General features: G+C 44.0%; 1 long non-coding RNA gene across 1 annotated transcript in view; it reads left to right on the forward strand.

Moving 5' to 3' along the window:
- The window catches only part of LOC142244223 (uncharacterized), a 40,160-nt gene extending 23,472 nt beyond the window's left edge, over positions 1 to 16,688 (forward strand). The window contains exon 3 of the long non-coding RNA XR_012724476.1: positions 16,483 to 16,688. This is a non-coding gene — a long non-coding RNA (uncharacterized LOC142244223). The remainder of the gene's footprint in view (positions 1 to 16,482) is intronic.
- Positions 16,689 to 25,315: the final 8,627 nt, after the last annotated feature.

Here is a 25,315-nt window from a genome sequence, read left to right on the forward strand (position 1 = left end):
TGCCTATAGCCTACATAAACTAACAACCCTGTCTGCCCAATGCCTGTCACCCTGGAATCTTTTTTTAGCCATGTCTTTTATTATCGTGCAAACAATATGTGAATGCATGCACACATCTTCCTGTGTTGTACACACATGGACATGGTTTGGGGGAGATTTTGTAGATTTGCTATATTTGTGTAGCATATGTAGCATTCGGGATGTTAATGTGATGTTCTTCTGCAATAAGCTTACATTCCTTTATTCTTTTTTTTTGTTGCTTTCCTGTTAAACCTGCCGTGAAAGCAATCGAAAGGTTTTTCCTAATATAAAAACAGGTCTTTTCTTATTCATTCTTGTTCCTTTCAATTGTGGTTTGAATTTACTTTTTACACTAATGCTCATTGACCACAATACAGGCATTTTTCTGTGCTCACTCATCGGTTTCTATATATTCAGATGTAACAAATTTTAACGCTCGAAAGGTATCTGGAGCACGTATTATAACTGGTGGAAAGCAATTTTTTTTACCAAAAATTGATCCTGAATTCTAATATATTTAGCCTAGTAAATATTCCCGCAGCAGCACAGGGGCCCAAGGGAGTAGAGAGCGTAGTCACACAGTCACACAAAATGTATCTTTGTTAGGACCCTGCTGTGATCATTAGGTTTTGCCCCCTTGTAGGTTCTCCTCCTCTAACACAGGAGGGGTCTTCCAGAAGCAGTCAATGCTTACCATAGTGTATGGCTTTATATTTCATTAATTATTTGTTTTTTGAACTGTTTTTTTTTTTCCTGTGACTCACTATGACAGGCAGAAACTTTAAAGGGAACCTGTCATTTTTTATATATATATATATATATATATATATATATATATATATATATATATATATATATATATATATATTAAACCACCCCTAATATGTTTTCAATGATGCAATGTGCTTTACTACCATGGTTTAAAAAAAAATAAATGTGTTTATATGCTTTGGTGTATGCAGTGCACATTTTAGGTTTCAGCTAAAGGGGTGAGGTTTTGATGGGTTCAGTCACTGTCACTCAAGTTCAGGCACGATTCTTTTTTTAAACCCCTTCATGACCGGGTGATTTTCCGTTTTTGTTGTTTGCTCCCCTTTTTGCGAGAGCCGTAACTTTTTTTATTTTTCAGTCAATCTTGCCATGTGAGGGCTTGTTTTTTGTAGGATGCATTGCACTTTTAAATGAAACCATAAGTTTTACCATATAGTGTACTGGAAAAAGGCAAAAAAATTCCAAGTACGAAAAATTGCAAAAAAAGTGCGGTTACATTATTGTTTATGAGATATTTTATTCCTCATGTTCACTATATGGTAAAACTAATGTGTTGGTTGGATGCCTCAGGTCCTTACAAGTTTGTAGACACAAACAAAACCGGAAAAAAAAACCCGGAAAATTATCAAACTTTATTAACCAAAATACTTAATTGTGTAAGTAAAACCAGGTCTGATTGAGGATAGCTCCTGATGAACCTCCAACTGATTTCTCTTGGGGGAGAAAAACGTCGGGCAATGAGCTGCTGAGTGTAGCTAAGTACTGGCCATTGGATCTTGTTTTTTATCATCAATTATGATGAGTATTTTTGAACACAAATAATTTATATCTGCCTTGCTGTTCTGACCCTAACAATTGCTAATTTAGCTGAGAGGATTTTTTGCCCCGCAATTGTCATCCGAGTCAGTAGGATTGTCTACAAAGAGCTATCTATAAAGCAATCACTGGATAATTTGAATGCTAGTGGGGTGGGAAATCCATCTAGGATGATACAAAAATGGTCTGAATGAATGTGGAATGTTCACTGTGAATTTTGTAAGCCCTTCATCTAGATCAGCAGCACCTTGGTACTCAGCATAGGGTCAGAAGGACTAGTCATCGTTGAGCTGGGGTATCACCGCACTAGATTTAGGTTGCCAACCTCCGCGGTCAGGGAGGGAGATATCAGGGAATTGCTGCCCTGGGCCCCTTTCCTGATTTTTATGTGAAGCAACCGGGTTCTACTTGCACAATTAAGTATTTTGGTTAATAAAGTTTGGTAATTTTTCGGGGGATGGGGGAGTTCTGGTTTTGTTTGCCATTACGCCTTCTATGAATTTATATTAGGGTTATGATTAAGTTTGTAGACACCAAACATGTATAGGTTTACTTTTATCTAAGGAGTTAAAATAAAAAAAAGTTTGTCCAAAATAATTGGTGCACGTATTGCACCATTATCCACAACCCGTAGTGTTCTCATTTTTCGGGATCTATGGCTCAGTGATGGAGTTTTTTTGCATCTTGAGCTGACGTTTTTAACAGTACCATTTTTGTGCAGATGATACATTTTGATCGCCAAATTGCGCAAAATTTGCGGCGCCCAAAAGACGTAATTTTGGCATTTGAAATTTTTTTGCCGCTACGCCGTTTACAGATCAGATTAATTGATTTTATATTTTGATAGAGCTGCCATTTTTGAGTACAGTGATACCAAATGTGTGTATATTTTTACTTTTTTTAACCCTTTAATTTTCAATGTGGTGAAAGGGGGGTGATTTGAACGTTTAGGTTTTTTTTTTTTAATTTTTAAAGCTTTTTTTACTTTTTTTAAAAGTTTTACTAGTCCTGCTAGGGGGCTATAAGGATCAGCAGTCAGATCGCTCATTCTTTTCTCCCGATCAGAGTAACAATGCTCAGATCCGAAGAAATGATCATCTTTTCTAACCTGTAGTACTCGGCTGCTGGTTACAGGACCTGAGTCATGTGAGCTACAGGAGTCATCACATGACCCTGTGCTACCATGACAACCTTCAGATCCACGTGATCACGTCATGTTACTTCTGGTGAAGGTCAATGAGTACAAATCTACCGTGAATGCCATTAAAATGGTCGCTGTCACATTTTGACAGTGCCATTTAAGGAGTTATATACACCGTGTGCAGAATTATTAGGAAAGTTGTATTTTAGAGGATTTTTTTTATTATTGATCAACAATTATGTGACACCTTGGCAAAACCAGGAAGTCACAGTTAGGCCCCTGGAAAAAACCTTCCCTCACTAGGAAACACAAAGCCAACCAGAAATCCCTAGTCACCCCGCCCTTAGGGAAAGATAGACACACCAGTGGGAGTGACCAGGCAGTTAAGACACGCCCACCCAGGGGTCTAAACAGCCCAGGGGCGGGAAAACAGTCAGTTGTAGTCTGGAGTTCAGTTTGGAGAGGAGTGTGGGCTGGAGCTAAGTGTAGCTCCAGCAGGGAAGTTCAAGTTGAACGATACCAGGGTAGGAGCCCTGGGGCCTCTGGCTAGGAGGCAGACGGTGGTCTCCATCAGCAGGAGACGGGAAGACGGCTCGGTGGAACTGAGGTGGAACAGGACAGGGTTGTAGCCCGCCAGTACCGACACGGGGAACCGACCCGGAAACCGGAGCACAAAGGGGGGGTACTCAGACCCTGAAGCCAGGACCACAACCAAGGGGAACTGGTTAATTAACCGATTTAGGCCAGGACTAGAGGTCCTGTTCCACCCAAACTCCCTCATAGAAGACAACAGCCTACCAATTAGGGATAAGAGGTCACCGCCAGGGCCCATAGATGCCACGGGCCAGCATCTGTGGGCACGGCTCTTTAGGCCACATCCAGCTGGGAGCGGACTCCTGAGTTTCACACTAGGAAAGTCCACCTTACACAAAGCAGTGCAGGAAAAGTATAGAGACTACCAGCCGGGTGGGGGACCCAAACGCGACCGGCTGCGGCACCGGCCACCATCACCTTGGTTTACTAGAGACTTGTGTGTTTTACTAACAGTGAGTACACCAACATCCCCTGCTCCGAGCCACCGGGTCCCGGGGCCACCATCCCTACCCACGGAGGGGTGACAGCAGCGGGGGTGTCCCACCTCACCACACACCATGGGTGGCATCACGAACTTATTACAGCCTAGCCCATACATCTACGTCCCCAATTTATTCAGCGTGTCCGCGAGACCCCTGGTTCCTGAGACCCTCGAGACACCACCCCTGAAGGCCTGGACCTGATCAGCGCCAGCTGCTGGCACGGGGGCAGCACACCCCGAAACTTGGTGTCACGAACAGGATACTTACCCATCCACTTACCTTGTGGAAGTGCACCTTGTGTTGGACAGTCAGCGGTGATCCGTTGCCAAATTTTCAGAAGTCGCCATTTTGCCGTCATTTTGGGCGCGAAAACTACAGCCCAGCATCTTCTTCCCCGAGAAAAGGGCGCGAAAGCCGAAGCCCCGCCCCCTGGGAATGTGGCCGGAAACCGAGCCCGGAAGTCGAAAAACAAAACTAGCAGGCCACAGAAAGAGAAAGAAGTGCCGTCAGAAAAGACTGAGAGGGAGGACGGAGCAGCATGTAACTAGCGCTGTGAAGTGCAGGGACGCTAGGACTCTGCTGAAACCCGTTCCTGGACATCAACGCGGCAGGATGTGTTGGAGTATTCAGGCCCAAGCCCACTTCATGCTGGTGAACTGGGCATCGGAGATGAAGGGTATGGCTGCAGCTGTCCAGGCACGCGAAGTGGAGATGATCTCGGAGGAGCAGATAAGCAATGATCCACGTCCCTATGTACCCCAGGAACTGGCCGTCCCGGCTGAGGGGCCCGGCCTGCTCCCGTCCACCACGCCGTCTCCCTCGTTGCCCATGTCCGCAGCCAACGCAGCAGAGCCCATACCATCTAAGGGGATGACCCAGCTGCTGGGCCCTCAGGCCTTTCCATCACCATCGCTCCGGCACCGCTGACGACATCCCATCCGGCCCTGAGTGTAGCCGCACCAGTGATGACATCGGCTCCGGCAGCTGGCCCGACCACAACGGTGATGACGACGGCTCCGGCAGTCCGACCAGCCACAATAGTGATGGCGTCGGCCCCGCGAGGTGCGCCTGGCTGCAACAGAGGCAGAGCCCGACCGGAGGTCGACCCCGGCCGCGGTGTCGGCCGCTCCCAAGTGCCCCGTCCCAGCTGTGGGGCAGCCAGTGTGCACCTGCGGAAAGGCAGAGCAGGCCACTGATCGGTGGGGCCCATGGCAGTATGAGAGGCTGGTCGTAGCCGGTGCAGAGGGCACCCGAGTGGGCCTGGCTCCTGAGGAGGAGGCGAGGCACGGAACCCGTGCCCCGTACTGGGAGCGGCAGCAACAGCAGCTACGCAGGGAGATCGCTGCCCGAGGAAAGGGTAAAGCGGATGTGCATGCCCGCATTTATACAGAGAAAGATCACCTATGGCAAGCTACCATCGGGGTCCGGAGCAGTGTACCATATGGAGGTGGTACTGGAGACCCATGTCAGAGAATGGAATAGGTAGCGGTTCCCGGCTACCAAAAAGTTGAAGTCCCCCGTTGTGACCGACTGATGTTGTTTCACAGTCCCGTTTTAAAGTTCAAAAAGACAATAGCTTAAAACTTGCAAAACAGCCCATAAACTTTTGGGTCTTGTAAATAATCCCTGACCAACCTTTTCACTAAGCCGCAGTCTCTGGAGAGGCTGGTTGGAGGAAGGGCCTGCGGTAGAGTCGGCCGAGGCCCTGTCCCCAGCAAAACCGGTGACTACCCTCCGGGTCAGGGGTCCCCTGGACGTGGGGCCCTTAAAAAAGGACTGCCGAGTAAGGAACTTTTTACCCGGCCCATTTGGGCAACACCCGGACCTATCCTAGACTTGGGCAAGTGGTGCCAACCTGTGTTTTAGAGGTGGCATCAGGGATAGGTTGTTTTAAGTGGGTGAGGTGAGAAGGACCCGGTCCGTCCCGTCCCGGTTGTTTATATGTGCAAAGTTTAAGTAACATGCCTCCCGTAAAGGAAGAAAACTAAGTATACCTAATTGTACATATGTTATTATACTTGTAACTGTTTTATTCTTCTTATCTTTTTCCACTTAAATAAATGGTGGGGGGAGTGTGACGCCCTGGCAAAACCAGGTAGTCACAGTTAGGCCCCTGCATAACACCTTCCCTCACTAGGAAACACACAGCCAACCAGAAAACCCTAGTCACCCCCCCCTTAGGGAAGGATAGACACACCAGTGGGAGTGACCAGGCGGTTGCGGCATGTCCACCCAGGGGTCTAGACAGCCTGGGGCGGGAAAACAGTCAGTTGTAGTCTGGAGTTCATTTTGGAGAGGAGTGTGGGCTGGAGCTAAGTGTAGCTCCAGCAGGGAAGTTCAAGTTGAACGGTACCAGGGTAGAAGCCCTGGTGCCTCTGGCTAGGAGGCAGACGGTGGTCTCCATCAGCTGGAGACGGGAAGACGGCTCGGTGGAACTGAGGTGGATCGGGACAGGGTTGTAGCCCACCGGTACCGACACAGGGAACCGACCCGGAAACCGGAGCACAAATGGGGGTACTCGGACCCTGAAGCCAAGACCAGAACCAACTGGAGCTGGTTAATTAAAGGCCAGGACTAGAGGTCCTGTCCCACCCAAAGTCCCTCATAGAAGACAACAGCCCACCGATTAGGGATAAGAGGTCACCGTCAGGGCCCATAGATCCCACGGGCCAGTGTCTGCGGGCACGGCTCTGTAGGCCACATCCAGCCGGGAGCGGACTCCTGACTTTCACACTAGGAAAGTCCACCTTCCACAAAGCAGTGCAGGAAAAGGATAGAGACTTCCAGCCGGGTGAAGGACTCGAACGCGACCAGCGGCGGCACCGGCCACCAACACCTTGGTTTACCAGAGACTTGTGTGTTTTACTAACAGTGAGTACACCAACATCCATTGCAGTCGCCATCCCCTGCTCCGAGCCACCGGGCCCCGGGGCCACCATCCCTACCCACAGAGGGGTTAACAACTTGCTGCACAACATCTCCCCCGGGTGCCCCATAACAGCAGCGGGGGTGTCCCACCTCACCACACACCATGGGTGGCGTCACAAACTTATTACGGTCTAGCCCATACATCTACGTCCCCCTTTATATTCAGCATGTCCGCGAGACCCCCGGGTCCCTCGAGCCACCACCGCTGAAGGCCCGGACCCGAGCAGCGCCGGCTGCTGGCACGGTGGCGGCACAACTATGTTCTCAATCAACCCAAAAGATTCATAAATATCAAATCTTAATATTTTGTGAAGTTGGAGTGGGTTTTTTTATATTTGGCTATCTTAGGAGGGTATCTGTTTGTGCAGGTAACTATTACTGTGCAGAATTATTAGGCAACTTAATAAAAACCAAATATATTTCCATCTCATTTATTTTCACCAGGTAAACCAATATAACTGCACAAAATTTAGAAATAAACATTTCTGACATGCAAAAACAAAACCCCAAAAAATTAGTGACCAATATAACCACCTTTCTTTATGATGACACTAAACAGCCTATAATCCATAGATTCTGTCAGTTGCTTGATCTGTTTACTATCAACATTGCGTGCAGCAGCCACCAACCACAGCCTCCCAGACACTGTTCCGAGAGGTGTACTGTTTTCCCTCCCTGTAGATCTCACATTTTATGAGGGACCACAGGTTCTCTATGAGGTTCAGATCAGGTGAACAAGGGGGCCATGTCATTATTTTTTCATCTTTTAGACCTTTACTGGTCAGCCACGCTGTGGAGTAGTTTGATGCATGTGATGGAGCATTGTCCTGCATGAAAATCATGTTTTTCTTGAAAGATACCAACTTCTTCCTCTACCACTGCTTAAAGAAGTTGTCTTCCAGAAACTGGCAGTAGGTCTGGGAGTTGAGCTTCACTCCATCCTCAACCTGTAAAGGTTCCACAAGTTCATCTTTGATGATACCAACCCATACCAGTACCCCACCTCCACCTTGCTGGGGTTTGAGTCGGAGTGGAGGTCTTTGCCCTTTATTGATACAGCCTCTGGCCCATCCATCTGGCCCATCAAGAGTCACTCTCAATTCGTCAGTCCATAAAACATTTGAAAAATCATTCTTAAGATATTTCTTGGCCCAGTTTTGACATTTTATCTTATGTTTCTTGTTAAAAGGTGGTCGTTTTTCAGCCTTCCTTACCTTGGCCATGTCCCTGAGTATGGCACACCTTGTGCTTTTTGATACTCCAGTAACATTGCAGCTCTGAAATATGGCCAAACTGGTGGCAAATAGCATCTTAGCAGCTTCACGCTGATTTTCCTCAATTCATGGGCTGTTATTTTGCGCCTTTTTTGCCCAGCACGCTTCTTGCAACCCTGTTGGTTATTTGCCATGAAACGCTTGATTGTTCGGTGATCACGCTTCAAAAGTTTGCCAATTTCAAGACTGCTGCATCCCTCTGCAAGACATCTCACAATTTTGGACTTTTCAGAGACTGTCAAATCTCTCTTCTGACCCATTTTGCCAAAGGAAAGGAAATTGCCTAATAATTAAGCACACCTTATATAGAGTGTTGATGTCATTACACCACACCTCTCCTCATTACAGAGATGCACATCACCTGATTTACTTAATTGTTAGTTGGCTCTCAAGCCTATACAGCTTGGAGTAGGACAACATGTATAACAAGTATCATGTGATCAAAATACTCATTTGCCTAATAATTCTGCACACAGTGTATGTCAGCTGTACAAATCAGCTGACATGTGCGCGGATCCCCCTGACTGCCCGGGGCAGCTGGTGGGGATTAAAACTATGTCGTAATATTACTGCCTGCAGTCGTTAAAGGGTTGAAAAAAGACTTTATATGCTTTGGTGAATGCAGTACATACTTTAGGTTTCAGTCACTGGGGTGAGCTTTTGCTGCGATCAGTCACTGTCAATCAAGTTCAGGCAGCATTCATTTTTGAACTTAATCATACTCCCCCATTGTAATTGGTGCACCCTTTGGAATAAATAACTGCAACTTACATCATAGCTACATAGGTTGAAAAAAGACCTAGGTCCATCTAGTTCAACCTTCCTCCACCAATGCTACATTTTGTCCCTAAGTCACTTATAACCAACAATGTTGTGTGAACTGAGGAAATCATCGAGCCCATTTTTAAAAGCTGTTTTAGTATCTGCCATTACTACCTCTTGTGGTAGGGCATTCCACAGTGTGACTGCTCTAACTGTAAAGAACCCTTTCCTTTTTTGCTGCCGGAATTGCTTTTCTTCCATTCGCAGTGAGTGCCCCCTGGTCCTTAGTCTTATATCACCTGAGGAAGACAACACACTGGTTGTTGAAATGTGTTGTGGCATATAAGGGACCAATAATAAAAAGGTTTGGATACGTTTTTAAAAATCCTTCCAGTCCCTCTTCCTTCTTTAGCGCTCCTTTAGACCGACCTCTTGTTTTTCTTGCTATAACATGCTAAAACACAGTGGGGTAGCAAAGGATAGGTCTACTTTAAAATATTGCTAAGAAAATTAAACCAAGCTATAATGTAAAATAGTAATCGAAGTACCACAACAGTGAAATCATTTAAATAATTAAATTTATTTTTAAATACCTTGTAGAAGGATTGTGTCAATCTCAAAAGGGCATGTGTACAAATAGTAGACGTGTCACTATTCCCCCTGTGCGTCTCGGATGCAATAGGTGACCTCTGCACTATAGATTCTGGGTATGCTGAGCTCTTGGTATGTTGATTGACAGCTGAATTGTCCAATCTAGTGCGGGGGCATGCTGAGCTGTTGGTATGTTGATTGACAGCTGAATTGTCCAATCTAGTGCAGGGGCATGCTGAGCTGTTGATGTGTTCAGTAACACCTCAGTCGCTCACTCTGAGACTTGGAGGTTCTGGGATTTCCAGATGTGCCCTGTTCAGTTTCATTGCTAAGCTATTTAGCTGAGGCTGCGTTCACACCTCCGGTTTTAGCAGAGCCGGCCAATGCGGCTCTAAAACCTATGCAACGGATGCGACGACAATACCGCATCCTTTGCATAAGTTTTTGACATGCAACCCGTCCAGTTTTTGCCACTTGCGGCACGCTACTGAGCATGTGCAGTGGAAAAAAACGCATGCGGCGGCCGGATGCGGTGTTTGCCGCAGGACGCCTCATGCGGTGTCCATAGGCATGCATTGCAAATCGCGCCGCATCCAGCCGATGATGCGGGTTTTTTTGCCGGACAAAAAAACGTGCCAGGCAGGGTTCCATCCGGCCGCCGCATTGGCTAAATCTGCCGCATGCGGCAAAAACCGGACCCAACGCAAGCCCATGCGGCACAATCTGGCACTAATGAAAGTCTGTGCAAAAAAAAACGCAACCGGCGGCAAAAAAAAATGGTTGCGGACTTTCTGCAAAGCGCCGGGTTGTGCTGCACAGGAAAAAACAGAAGTGTGAAAGCAGCCTAAGCAGTCAGTCCCAGAACACTGCCAGCCACAGTCTTTGTTTTTATGTTTTTGTGTGGTCTGTGTTTTCTCTTGTCTTTATTTATACATATTTTCTGTTTTTTTGTTAGGTCATAGGAGGTAACTCTTGCTAGCACTTATTGTTTCTCCTTATTCCACTTGTGCATGTATTTTGTGTTACCTCACTTTTGGGTTTTGTCTTTTTTTGTATTAGTGCTCTGTTGTTGTTGTTGTGCTTAGCAACTGTTTCTCTGGTTCCTTAGGAGGTACGCGATATAGCTTGAAGGCTGATCAGGAAGCAAGGCCCGAGAAGTCAACTCCTAGTCCTGCGGTCAGGGATATTCCAGTTCTGTGCAGGGGCCATTATGGACTGTGCAGTTGGAGTACCTTGGAGGCACAGGTGCAGAAGCAGAGAAATTGAATTTCCTGTTCTGTGTGTACTGAACGTCTGCATAACACTAGCATCAGTAACTGACCATTTTTTTATCATATTGTAAAAGTTAGGTATCATTTTTACAATTTTTTATATCAATATGTGTGCCGCCGCCGGGGAAGCAGCCGAGCTGCTCGGATCTGGATTCGCTGTGGCTCGAGGGTCTATGGACCCGGGGTCGTGCGGTCACTCAAATGAAAGGGGGTATTTATAGGGAAGTTGATGTATAGTTCGTGATGCCACCCATGGTGTACAGTAATTTGGGAGTGCCGCCGCTGCTATTGGGACTACCCGGGGGGATGAAGTGGGGCAGCAAGCTTTCGTAGCCCGTCATGGGTAAAGGGAATGCCCCGGGACTTGGTGTCGGCGATGCCATGGGGTGCAGGGGTCACTCTCGCACTCACTCAGTTCATAAGCAGATGCGGAGAACTGGGTAAACCAATTCTTTAGTACCGTTGCCGCTGAGGGGAGCTTGTCCGGGTCCCGTCCCCTATGGTGTTGCCTGGTGATCCATGACCTGCCTCCTGGTACTAAGTTTAACTTCAACTTGGTAGCCCAGTAGTATGGAACTTGCTGGGCCCGCTCCCCACTGTGGCTAAGTGTGGGAGCTTGCTCTCAGGGCTCACGCTTTGGATTTTCTGGAGCGTTTTGGGTTAGAAAGTCCTATCCCCCTCGTTGTGCTAGTGCCCCGATTCTGGAGCGAGTTGGAACAGATCATAAAGGCTCTGTTCTCCTCAGGTAAATTGTCGGGTTGCCTTAAGCTACTCCCCGACCTAGGGTCCGTGTACCCCGTCGTGCCTTCGGTCCCGGACCGGTGACAGTGCTAGGCTGTCGGCTGTCCTCCACGACAGGTCCAGGCACCTTGCCACAATCCCCTACAACCGGGGGTCCGACTCCTCTAGGCCCAGGCCACCGTCTGCAACCTAGATAACTTCTCCAGGAGCCACCCCTCCCGACTTCCTCTCTCACTCTCCCTCAACTAACTACATTCCTCACCTCCCCTCCCTAACCCCCCAGGTGGGCGACTCTATTCCACTCAAGCCGTCCACTGGTGTGTCTGATGGGTGTGGTGCAGGGTGTATCTAGGATTTTATTTGCTGTTGGAGACAACATCATTAAGATAGGGACCCAGAACCAAGTGGGAGGTGGAATACCGCACAGAAGGGCAGTTTGTGCAGTAGCCTGTGATGACCTGATAGTCCAGGGGCGTCACATTCCCCCTTGGTTAAATGTACCTCATCCTCGAGCTACAGGACATCCAGAGGTTTATTTTTGCAACTGCAAGGAAAAAGGGGATAAGATTTTTACAGGTTTTTCATCCCACATTAGGGAGGCACATTACTTAAACGTTACTTTAACTGTTAGAGTTCATCCTTTTAACTATGGAACGCTACCGGTTATGTTAGTAGCAAAGGCTCAAACTACTCTGCTGCAGCTTCTTCCTGCAACAGTCCAGTCCCAAAGTCCCGGATCCCATCAACCCGCCACCCAAACAACCTGACCCGCTGCATTCCTATCCATGGGTCCGTGACCAGGTTAAGGTCCCGGGTGTTGAAAAGACGACTCTGGTAGCAGTCCTGAGCAACCTGGTAGCCGTTGTCCTTTTGCACCGCCCCCCCACCGGGGCCTCCTTGTGCCGTCTACCAGCACTGCACCGTCCAAGGCTCTGATGGTCTTTTCCCTATAACAAAGGGTGGAAAAAGGTTCAACAAGGAGGGCACAGTCTATTTATAGCATAACTTTTCTGTCACCTTCCATCATGGACCCTTCAACCGATCCCTGACAGCCTCCTCTTTTTGAAACTCTGGAGAACGTTCAACAAAGGTGACAGTCCACACAAAACCTTAAGAAACTTGCAGGTTTCGGTCCCTCTAATGTCAGGCACCCCCCGGGCACACTCTTGCAAAGTGCCCTGGCAAGCCACAGTGTCAGCATATGGGCACCACTACATCAATGGTCTCGGCTGGATCCTCTTCATCTGAAGTGGACTCCTCTTCCACCTCCATTATCTCTAACTTGTGTATTGCACTCGATGACATGGACATCCGATAGCCGTTTCCTCCAAAACGAGGTACCCATTACCCAAGTTACCCAAGGTAACTTCACCAGGAGCCACCGCTCCTGACTTCCTCTCTCACTCTCCCTCAACTCTCAACTAACTACACTCCTCACCTCCCCTCCCTGACCCCCCAGGTGGGCAACTCCATTCAATCAAAGCCATACATTGGTGTGTCTGGTGGGTGTGGTGCAGGGTGTATCTAGGATTTGATTTGCTGTTGGAGACAACACCATTAAGATAGGGACCCAGAACCAAGAGGGAGGTGGAATTCCGCATTGAAGGGCAGTTTGTGCAGTTCCCTGTGACGACCTGATAGTCCAGGGGCGTCACATATGTAAATAGAAAAATCATTTTGGTCACTAGTCCATCACAATGTATTAACATCACCATTTTCTTTTCAATTTGTGCTCTACTTAACAATGGAATTGAGCAAAGAGATTTGTGATGTCCTAATTGGGGGGTTTCTCCTCAATATCCACTGGACCAGGGCACTTTTCACTTTTGCAGCTGGCATCCTTGACCTGACATCCTAGGTGCTTCTAGCAAGAAGGAAATAAAAAAAACAACCTTAAATGGAAAATCACTCTGGGTGAAGGGGTTAAAAGGAACTTATCATGACATTTTTTGATATTAAACTGATTCCAATGTGTTTTAAATGCTGCACTGTGTATCACTAACATGGTTTTAAAAAATAAAAAGTCTATAAATGTATCTTAAGTATGCTTAAGGGAATGCAGTAAATACCTTAGGTGTCAGTCATAGGGGCGGCGCTTTTTTTGGGATCAGTCACTGTTACTCAAGTTCAGGCATGATCATTTTTTTAATTAAGTCACGCCCCCAGCATTGTAATTGTTTACACCACAGGTCCTTCAACATCACTTCTCTGCTGAGCTGAGCCCATTACGGTCACATGAACGAGACATCAGCACAGATCCTTCAACACCACTTCTCCAATGTTGTAGAAGAGAAGTGGCTGTGCAGGACCTGTGCTGATGTCATAATCATGTGACCATAATGGGCGGAGCTCAGCAGAGAAGTGGTGGTGAAGGACCTGTGGTGATCAGCAGAAGAGAAGTGGTTGTAAAGGACCTGTGCTGATGTCATGATCATGTGATCATAATGGGCGGAGTTCATCAGAGAAGTGATGTTGAAGGACCTGTGGTGTAATTAATTACAATGCTGGAGGCGTGACTAAGTTCAAAAATAGAATCATGCCTGAACTTGAGTAACAGTGACTGAACCCAGCAAAAACTTTGCTCCTATGACTGAAACCTAAGGTATTTACTGCATTCACCTAAGCATATAAAGTCTTTTTATAGGTAAGATAGATACATGGGAAAAAAATTTAAACCATGTTAGTGATACACATTGCATCATTTAAAGCACATTGGGGGCGCTTTAATATCAAAAATCAACATGACAGGTTCCCTTTAAGTTGCTAAAATATTTGCACAATTTGGAACTTTTGCAAAAATAATGCAGCTTTTGGTGTTTTCCCACTAGTCCCATCTGGCTATGGCAATACGGGCAGAACATAGGTGGGACAGAGATTGGCCATGCCCACCCATCATATTCATGAAAAGGGAAGCCACTCTAGTAACTAACTCAAGAAAGGTACTCTAATCTCTGATTTTTCAGCTGGTGGCGCACAGCACTTGTAAGAGGTGCTATATTCATAAAGTGTGGTGCGCCTCTTAATGATTGAGGCACATTGTAAACCAACTGCCCCATCCATTTAGAGGATTGTGCACAATTAATGGGGCCTGCAATCTGCATTAAACATCATTTTACATTTGGGCAGACCGTATATGGAATCAGAGGTAAATAATGAATAGTGTTCTGAATATAAATAAATTCTGCAAAGAATATACAAAGTGCAAATTCTCAACTAAAGACCATTTATATAACAAAAGAATCTGATCGGCACTGAAAGGGTTTTCCAATGTTCCACAATAGTATTTATGCAGAAACAGGATCAAATACACTGCCTGGCTCAATGTGTTTGTGCGCTTGTCTGCTATTTTCAAAGGGTTTTTAATCACAACTGTAGCAGATTGATCAATGACAGATATAACCAACAACTTTTGCATGCCAAAGGTGCAGGATATTTTTATCTGAGATAATATTTCTCTCCTAAAAGGGCCCTGCTCTGCTATGTATTAATTAAAATCTAAATACTAAATATTGATTGATGCGTTATCAGGCCGAGCAGTTGGGCCCTGCCACATTGATTTTTTCCTGTGATTTATTATCATATTTAAGAAAAATCATTTTGTGTGATTATACGAGGAAATAGACTTTAGTGAGGGTGTAATTCTTTTGTATCACTTTTGTTGTGAGGAGGACGGGCCAATTCCTCAATTGTGTCTAAGATTGCAGATATCCTTCATTGCTTCTTCTCTTTGGCTTCCGACAGCTAATGCTTTAAGCCTGCTTGGTCTTGTCATTAGGAATAATGGGTATTAGGATTAGCTCTTTAATCACAACTAAGATTCACAGATGGTATGAACCTAACATCTTCAAATTATCAAATTATTAACAAGTATTTATTTGTAACAGGTTTAGCTTTTGTAACAAAGAAGCTAAGATACCGGGGAGGAGTAGATTGCAAATATGCAGGATACATCTAGAGGCTGCTAATGATATGTACTATCAATGATGTTATTCCCAAGGAATAAAAATGATTAATACAAATAAATTGTTCTAACATCCCCTACGATGGTACTGTATTAATCTATGTCATAACATCCCCCCCCCCAAAAAAAAAATCAATTTTTTTCTCTACTCGAATGAGCACAATTAAGACTGTAAATAACAGGGAAGACACAAAAGCTGAAATCTTTTAATTTAAGGATATAATTTGATTTATTTTGAATGGAATAGAGTTGAGAAAGACAAACAAGGTGCGATATGATATGTCAATATCATTTTATTTGTATAAAATACCCAACATTCTATTCGCAATCTAAACCAAAAAGACAAAATGGGGTCGCTCTACAGTGTACAGGTTTGGAGTAAGCAGGGTAACAGTTAAAATATGGGTACATTTACATGGACCAGCTACTGGCACAATGCAGCGGACGATTGGTAAAAGCCTACTAATCGACGGTGATTGAAATTAGTGATGGGCAGTCCGGCTCTTTTTGGTGATCCGTCTCACATGGCTCGTTCACTAAAAAAAGCCAGATCTTTTGGATCCTAAATGGATCTCTATCAAATATTTGTTCATCCCAGGTGAACACATATTTTAAGACTATGTTAACACTGCTGAAACCATGCCCACCCACTGGCAAACCTTGCCCACTCACAATGGGCCAATTAAATTGTTGAGTGGGAAGGGTTTTGTCCAGGTGGGTGGGGTTTTGTTAACTGAACACCGGACTTTTATGCACAGTGAGAGCTATTAAGAGAATTTAGAGGCTCTCACTGGGGGATGGCTCCTGTCAGTCACAGCAGAGAGCCGGCTCCTTGTGTCAGATTCTTCCTAACCAACACATCACTAATTGAAATGCCTTTTTACACGCGCTGATCACAGTACATGATGAGCAATGTATACTTGACAGCTCATTGCACATATGCTGCCATACCAGTTAGTGTGAGTCCTGTTTACATAGGACAACACACCACCAAGAACGATGTCTGCTCAAAAAATAATTTCACCCAATAAACAAGCATTTTTCTTATTCATCAAGTGATTGGTAACCTGTTTACATTACAGGATTATCTTGAAATGAGTGTTTTTAACAATTCACATTTATCTTGCAGGGTAAATGCATGTTAATGAGAGCTGCTCACCATGGCAAGATGTGCTTCGAACAGGCAAAACTCTGTTTAAAAGTTTAAAAAAAAACAGTGAATGCAGAAGAGTGTGGACAAAGAACAAGGAACCAAAAGGCGATGCTGTAAGTGAAACTACATATTTCAGCACCGAACAGTTGCCTTCATCAGATCATATGGCATAGCCTAAATAAAGTTATCGTACACCTACTTATGAGCCGTCATTCTTTCCAACAGCACCTGGTGGTTCCTTGCTTTTGTTTTACACTCTACTACTACTCTATACTGATATGGTTTTGCATCTATTTTTTGGAATAAAAATTTGAAGTAATAAAAAGGCCATAATTGAACATTCCTAATGAATAAAAATTCAAAAATCATATAGACTTCTATAGTACACTATGGTGGAATTATAGTAAACACTTGGGTAAGATTAACGGCCCACCTGTTTCCTACTAATCTTGAGATGGAATTAATGATGTCTTCTCAAGATGATAATATCAGCATGAAATTATATTGAAGAATAGACATGGCAGACTGGATGGAAGAGCATAAGAGCATCCTAGAAAGGTAAAAAGGATATAAAGCTGGGTTTACACACTGCAACATCTCAAACGACATCGCTGTAACGTCACCGGTTTTGTGACGCAATAGCGATGTTGTTTGCGATGTTGCAGTGTGTGAAACTTATCAGCGACCCGGCCCCTGCTGTGAAGTTGTAATCGTTACAAATCGTTCAGGACCATTCCTAGGTCCTTTGTTTCCCGTTGTGCAGCATGAAGTTTCAGTGTGTGAAGACTTTGCAGCGACTTTGTTAGCAACTTCCCTTTCAAAAGGCTGCTTATCAACATCCCCAACAACCAGCTAGGTCGCTCTGCAGGTCCGGATCGCTGTTGAGTTGTTGGCCAGGTTTGCCTGTTTGACAGCTCACCGGCGACTTAGCAGAGACTTAGGGAGGTCGCTGTTACGTCACAAAACCGGTGACGTTACAGCGATGTCCTTTGCGATGTTGCAGTGTGTAAACCCAGCTTAAGAATTGGTAACCCAGAGATTAGGCCTCCATTCTCTTTTAGCCGATCAGTAATTGAAAGAGTTGTCTCAACAGTCAGGAAACCAGATAATTGTTTGCATTAGAGATATCAGAATGGCCAGGCAACTGCTGTACAATGACATTGTATAGCAGCCCAATCCTTATCTACAGTGGATATAAAAAGTATTACCACCTCTGTAAAAATACCAGGTTTTTTTCATGTGAAAAAATCATATGAAGAAGAATCATTTTAAAACCTTTTCCATTGTTAAACCCTTCACGACCTTTGACATAAGTGTATGTATTAGTCAGACAGGGACTCACAGCCTATATTGTAAACTTACATCATTGCAATCACGAGGGCATAGGAGCTGTGCCCGTGTGATTGCCGCTGGGAGCTCGGTGTAAGTTATAATCGAGCTCCAGTTCTCACATCAAGGGACAGTCCCTGTGCCTCCCCTGGCTGTTTAACCTCCTAAATGTTGCAATCAATAGCAACCGCACCATTTAGGGGCTGGGGAATGGAGTACACTCCCCCTCCCACACAATCGGAACCTCATCTACATGAGGGCCTGATCATTGCCATGGCAACCCAAAGTTTTCATTATGATGTCATGATGATGTCCAGGTCAGCTAGCTATGGCAACCATCTTAGACCATGCCAGGAGCAGGGCCTAAGACACTTGTGTCAAAGCAAAATTGACAGGTACTGCAATACATTATACCAGCGATTAGAGTAATAAAACTTCATGTCCAATGTATGGACTAAATTAACAAATAAAAACAAAAGTTTATGAAAATTGTACAAATATTTTAAAGAAATCAGAAAAATAAGGAACAAAAAAAGGAAACAAAATATTGCACCAGTAAATATTTATATTTATTTAAAAAAAAAAATAGTACACAATTTTGATATCGCTGCTTCTGGAACAACCCAATCTATAAATTGTAACACTAGTTAACCTCTTCAGTGAATAATATAAAATAAACTAGCAAATACAATCTTTTCATCATACAGCTGACTAAAGAAGTGGAATAAAATGCGTTCAAAAAGTCACATATAAATAAAAATAATATATGTCAAAACTTCATATTTTCCCGCAAATAAATAAACCACCAAAAAGCTCAGTGAAAAAATTAAAATGCAATAGCTCTTAGAAAACAGCAATGCAAAACCATTTTTTTTCTATAAAATTGTTTTTATGGTGTAAAAGTGGCAAAACGTAAAAAAAAGTATAAAATGTGGTATCACTGTATTCATACTGACAGAGAATAAAGCTGTCTTATCATTTCTATTGCACGATGAACAGCATAAAGAATAAAACAAAAACAATTCCTGAGTTGCTGTTTCTTCTTGATTTTGCAGCACAAAAAGCAGAAGAGAAAGTGATCAAAATATTGTGGACCAAAAATGTTCCAATAAAAACTCCAAATCATCCTCCAAAAAACAAGCCCTCACATAAATCCATCAGTAGAAAAATAAAAAACTATAGCCTTCAAATTTCAGTGATGCAAAAAACCTTTTTTTGTAAAGAAAGTGTTTTTAGTGTGATAGTATCTAAACCTAAAAAACTATATGAATCTGGTATCTCTGTAATTGTACTGACCTGAGAACTAACGTTGCCCTATCACTTATACCGCACAGGTAATGGTGTAAAACAGTAGTAGAGCCAATTCTTCAACTGCGTTGATTTATTTTGCATCCCAAAGATTGCAATAAGGCTCACATTTATCTTGTATACCAACAACGGAGAATATGGTCCTGCACTACTGGAGGGTTACCTTAATACACAGCTGTTGAGGGAGTAAGTCCGCTCGAGTCCTCCTAATTATAATCACTGGACAAGGGTGCACGCTCCAAAAGATGAAGACCTCTCCCCGATAATTCACAGAAGAAAAAAGCAGCAAAGTCCATGGCTCAAGCATAAGAATCTGGTTTATTCAAACCTGTGCGTTAAAAAGGCGGGGAAGCAGCCGGGTGCAGAAGCCCTAAGGACTACGCCCATTTAGCGCTGGTTTGCGCTTCCACAGGTCCTTGCAATTGGAGTGAGACGCCTCCCCTAAAAGAGGTGCACCTGGTCCATGTGACAAAGGCTACACTCCAGTAGCCGAAACGCGTCGCTGTTGTGTCAATATCCACGGAGGACTATGTCTTAACTGCTCATATGTTTATATGATCATTTTATTGGAAACCAAGTAAAATAAAGCACCTGGAAATTTACTGACGTATTTCTCCTCCTTGCGCTGGGCAGAACTCTTCCCTCTTCATTATACTCAGGTAACAGCACCTGCAGCCCGAGCAGCAGAGGGAAATCTGAGCACATAGAATGGGTGAGCTGAAAGTTTTTCATATTGTCACCTGGTCCACGTCACCACCAATTAAAAACACCACAGAGTGCAACACAGGAAAAAACAGATAAATGGAAATATACAAAAAGGTGCATACAACAATTGAAATCATGTTCCTAATACAATACAATTTGTAACACGTAGCTTCCTAAAGGAATACAGATAGGTCATTCCTATCATTAAGTCTGAGGCTCCCTTGTGCCTGATATTTAATATTTAGCTGGGCTTCCGTCCGTAATAGAAATTTGTGTAGATCACCTCCTTGAGGGGGGAGGTTAACCCTCAACAAACCCGCAAATTGCAGCATGTCTGGGTTGCCATTATGACTATCACACATGTGATTGATCAGATGGGGAGAGCATTTTCCTGTAGTAATAGACTCATAATGTTCCTTGAACCGCATAATAAAAAGACTAATGGTCTTCCCAATGTAATATCTGTTGCATGGACAGAACACGATGTATACAGCATACTTGGTTTTACAAGAGATGAACCTTTTAACAGTAGATATGGGAACCAATTTTTAAAGGATTGGTAGTAACATGTTACTGGCAAAACCGACAATTTTCACAACAGAAATTGCCCGAAGTTAAGGTTCGGTCCAACCAAGTACTGACACTTGTTACTAGAGTTGAGCGCGGTTCGCGGTTCGAGGTTCTCCAGTTCTAGGCTCGAGTGATTTTGGGGCCTGTTCTAGATCGAACTAGAACTCGAGCTTTTTGCAAAAGCTCGATAGTTCTAGAAACGTTCGAGAACGGTTCTAGCAGCAAAAAAACAGCTAATTCCTAGCTGGCTTTCCGCTGTAATAGTGTAAGTCACTCTGTGACTCACACTATTATGACATTTCAGTGTATAGTGTGCGTGAACAGCGCCTTCAGATCACTGCTGTTTGTATAATGGCGATCGCCATTTTTTTTTTTTTTCCTTGTCTTCCTTCCCTAAGCGCGCGCGTCTTGTGGGGCGGGCCAGCATGTCAGCCAATCCCAGACACACACACAGCTAAGTGGACTTTTAGCCAGAGAAGCAACGGCATGTGTGATAGGATGTCCATGTCACATGTCCCCGCATTATAAAAAACGAGTATCTGCCCGTCCGGACGCCTTTATCTCTTCTGCGTCCTTGGTGTCAGACATCACTGGCGCAGCTCCGTCCTTTGTCCTATCGCCGATACTGGATACGCTGGACAGCATAGGGATAGCACTATCTATCAGTCCTTTTAAGGGCTCGTACCGGCAGGGTCAGAGCCATAGGTGACAGGTCCTGAAAACACAGACAGCGTCTGTGTAGCTAAGGTCAGGGATTTCGTCGCTGCATTTCCCCATTAGGAGGGAATAGAAAGGCAGGCTTCCATTCCTCTACCCAGAGACCCAAAATCCTGGCACTGTACCCTCCTGTCCTCTGCACACTCCAACTCATTATAACTAAGCCATTATACTAGCAAACAGTCAGTGTACCTAGTGGCATCCTAAACGTGACTATTGTACTTTTGTGTAGTCACACTAGTGGAAAGATATTTGCAGCACGTCTGCCTGCATTGCACACTCAAACTCTTTTTAACTAAGCCATTATACTAGCAAACAGTCAGTGTACCTAGTGGCATCCTAAACATGGCTATTGTACTTTTGTGTAGTCACACTACTGAAAAGATATTTGCAGCACGTCTGCCTGCATTGCACACTCAAACTCTTTTTAACTAAGCCATTATACTAGCAAACAGTCAGTGTACCTAGTGGCATCCTAAACGTGGCTATTGTACTTTTGTCTAGTCACACTAGTGCAAAGATATTTGCAGCACGTCTGCCTGCATTGCACACTCAAACTCTTTTTAACTAAGCCATTATACTAGCAAACAGTCAGTGTACCTAGTGGCATCCTAAACGTAGCTATTGTACTTTTGTTCAGTCACACTAGTGCAAAGATATTTGCAGCACGTCTGCCTTCATTGCACACTCAAACTCTTTTTAACTAAGCCATTATACTAGCAAACAGTCAGTGTACCTAGTGGCATCCTAAACGTGGCTATTGTACTTTTATCTAGTCACACTAGTGCAAAGATATTTGCAGCACGTCTGCCTGCATTGCACACTCAAACTCTTTTTAACTAAGCCATTATACTAGCAAACAGTCAGTGTACCTAGTGGCATCCTAAACGTGGCTATTGTACTTTTGTCTAGTCACACTAGTGCAAAGATATTTGCAGCACGTCTGCCTGCATTGCACACTCAAACTCTTTTTAACTAAGCCATTATACTAGCAAACAGTCAGTGTACCTAGTGGCATCCTAAACGTGGCTATTGTACTTTTGTCTAGTCACACTAGTGCAAAGATATTTGCAGCACGTCTGCCTGCATTGCACACTCAAACTCTTTTTAACTAAGCCATTATACTAGCAAACAGTCAGTGTACCTAGTGGCATCCTAAACGTGGCTATTGTACTTTTGTGTAGTCACACTACTGAAAAGATATTTGCAGCACGTCTGCCTGCATTGCACACTCAAACTCTTTTTAACTAAGCCATTATACTAGCAAACAGTCAGTGTACCTAGTGGCATCCTAAACGTGGCTATTGTACTTTTGTCTAGTCACACTAGTGCAAAGATATTTGCAGCACGTCTGCCTGCATTGCACACTCAAACTCTTTTTAACTAAGCCATTATACTAGCAAACAGTCAGTGTACCTAGTGGCATCCTAAACGTGGCTATTGTACTTTTGTCTAGTCACACTAGTGCAAAGATATTTGCAGCACGTCTGCCTGCATTGCACACTCAAACTCTTTTTAACTAAGCCATTATACTAGCAAACAGTCAGTGTACCTAGTGGCATCCTAAATGTGGCTATTGTACTTTTGTGTAGTCACACTACTGAAAAGATATTTGCAGCACGTATGCCTGCATTGCACACTCAAACTCTTTTTAACTAAGCCATTATACTAGCAAACAGTCAGTGTACCTAGTGGCATCCTAAACGTGGCTATTGTACTTTTGTCTAGTCACACTAGTGCAAAGATATTTGCAGCACGTCTGCCTGCATTGCACACTCAAACTCTTTTTAACTAAGCCATTATACTAGCAAACAGTCAGTGTACCTAGTGGCATCCTAAACGTGGCTATTGGACTTTTGTGTAGTCACACTAGTGGAAAGATATTTGCAGCACATCTGCCTGCATTGCACACTCAAACTCTTTTTAACTAAGCCATTATACTAGCAAACAGTCAGTGTACCTAGTGGCATCCTAAACGTGGCTATTGTACTTTTGTCTAGTCACACTAGTGCAAAGATATTTGCAGCACGTCTGCCTGCATTGCACACTCAAACTCTTTTTAACTAAGCCATTATACTAGCAAACAGTCAGTGTACCTAGTGGCATCCTAAACGTGGCTATTGGACTTTTGTGTAGTCACACTAGTGGAAAGATATTTGCAGCACATCTGCCTGCATTGCACACTCAAACTCTTTTTAACTAAGCCATTATACTAGCAAACAGTCAGTGTACCTAGTGGCATCCTAAACGTGGCTATTGTACTTTTGTCTAGTCACACTAGTGCAAAGATATTTGCAGCACGTCTGCCTGCATTGCACACTCAAACTCTTTTTAACTAAGCCATTATACTAGCAAACAGTCAGTGTACCTAGTGGCATCCTAAACGTGGCTATTGTACTTTTGTCTAGTCACACTAGTGCAAAGATATTTGCAGCACGTCTGCCTGCATTGCACACTCAAACTCTTTTTAACTAAGCCATTATACTAGCAAACAGTCAGTGTACCTAGTGGCATCCTAAACGTGGCTATTGTACTTTTGTGTAGTCACACTAGTGCAAAGATATTTGCAGCACGTCTGCCTGCATTGCACACTCAAACTCTTTTTAACTAAGCCATTATACTAGCAAACAGTCAGTGTACCTAGTGGCATCCTAAACGTGGCTATTGTACTTTTGTCTAGTCACACTAGTGCAAAGATATTTGCAGCACGTCTGCCTGCATTGCACACTCAAACTCTTTTTAACTAAGCCATTATACTAGCAAACAGTCAGTGTACCTAGTGGCATCCTAAACGTGGCTATTGTACTTTTGTCTAGTCACACTAGTGCAAAGATATTTGCAGCACGTCTGCCTGCATTGCACACTCAAACTCTTTTTAACTAAGCCATTATACTAGCAAACAGTCAGTGTACCTAGTGGCATCCTAAACGTGGCTATTGTACTTTTGTCTAGTCACACTAGTGCAAAGATATTTGCAGCACGTCTGCCTGCATTGCACACTCAAACTCTTTTTAACTAAGCCATTATACTAGCAAACAGTCAGTGTACCTAGTGGCATCCTAAATGTGGCTATTGTACTTTTGTGTAGTCACACTACTGAAAAGATATTTGCAGCACGTCTGCCTGCATTGCACACTCAAACTCTTTTTAACTAAGCCATTATACTAGCAAACAGTCAGTGTACCTAGTGGCATCCTAAACGTGGCTATTGTACTTTTGTCTAGTCACACTAGTGCAAAGATATTTGCAGCACGTCTGCCTGCATTGCACACTCAAACTCTTTTTAACTAAGCCATTATACTAGAAAACAGTCAGTGTACCTAGTGGCATCCTAAACGTGGCTATTGGACTTTTGTGTAGTCACACTAGTGGAAAGATATTTGCAGCACATCTGCCTGCATTCCACACTCAAACTCTTTTTAACTAAGCCATTATACTAGCAAACAGTCAGTGTACCTAGTGGCATCCTAAACGTGGCTATTGTACTTTTGTCTAGTCACACTAGTGCAAAGATATTTGCAGCACGTCTGCCTGCATTGCACACTCAAACTCTTTTTAACTAAGCCATTATACTAGCAAACAGTCAGTGTACCTAGTGGCATCCTAAACGTGGCTATTGGACTTTTGTGTAGTCACACTAGTGGAAAGATATTTGCAGCACATCTGCCTGCATTGCACACTCAAACTCTTTTTAACTAAGCCATTATACTAGCAAACAGTCAGTGTACCTAGTGGCATCCTAAACGTGGCTATTGTACTTTTGTCTAGTCACACTAGTGCAAAGATATTTGCAGCACGTCTGCCTGCATTGCACACTCAAACTCTTTTTAACTAAGCCATTATACTAGCAAACAGTCAGTGTACCTAGTGGCATCCTAAACGTGGCTATTGTACTTTTGTCTAGTCACACTAGTGCAAAGATATTTGCAGCACGTCTGCCTGCATTGCACACTCAAACTCTTTTTAACTAAGCCATTATACTAGCAAACAGTCAGTGTACCTAGTGGCATCCTAAACGTGGCTATTGTACTTTTGTGTAGTCACACTAGTGCAAAGATATTTGCAGCACGTCTGCCTGCATTGCACACTCAAACTCTTTTTAACTAAGCCATTATACTAGCAAACAGTCAGTGTACCTAGTGGCATCCTAAACGTGGCTATTGTACTTTTGTCTAGTCAC

Source organism: Anomaloglossus baeobatrachus, chromosome 6 (genome assembly GCF_048569485.1).
Source record: "Anomaloglossus baeobatrachus isolate aAnoBae1 chromosome 6, aAnoBae1.hap1, whole genome shotgun sequence".
Classification (NCBI taxonomy): domain Eukaryota; kingdom Metazoa; phylum Chordata; class Amphibia; order Anura; family Aromobatidae; genus Anomaloglossus; species Anomaloglossus baeobatrachus.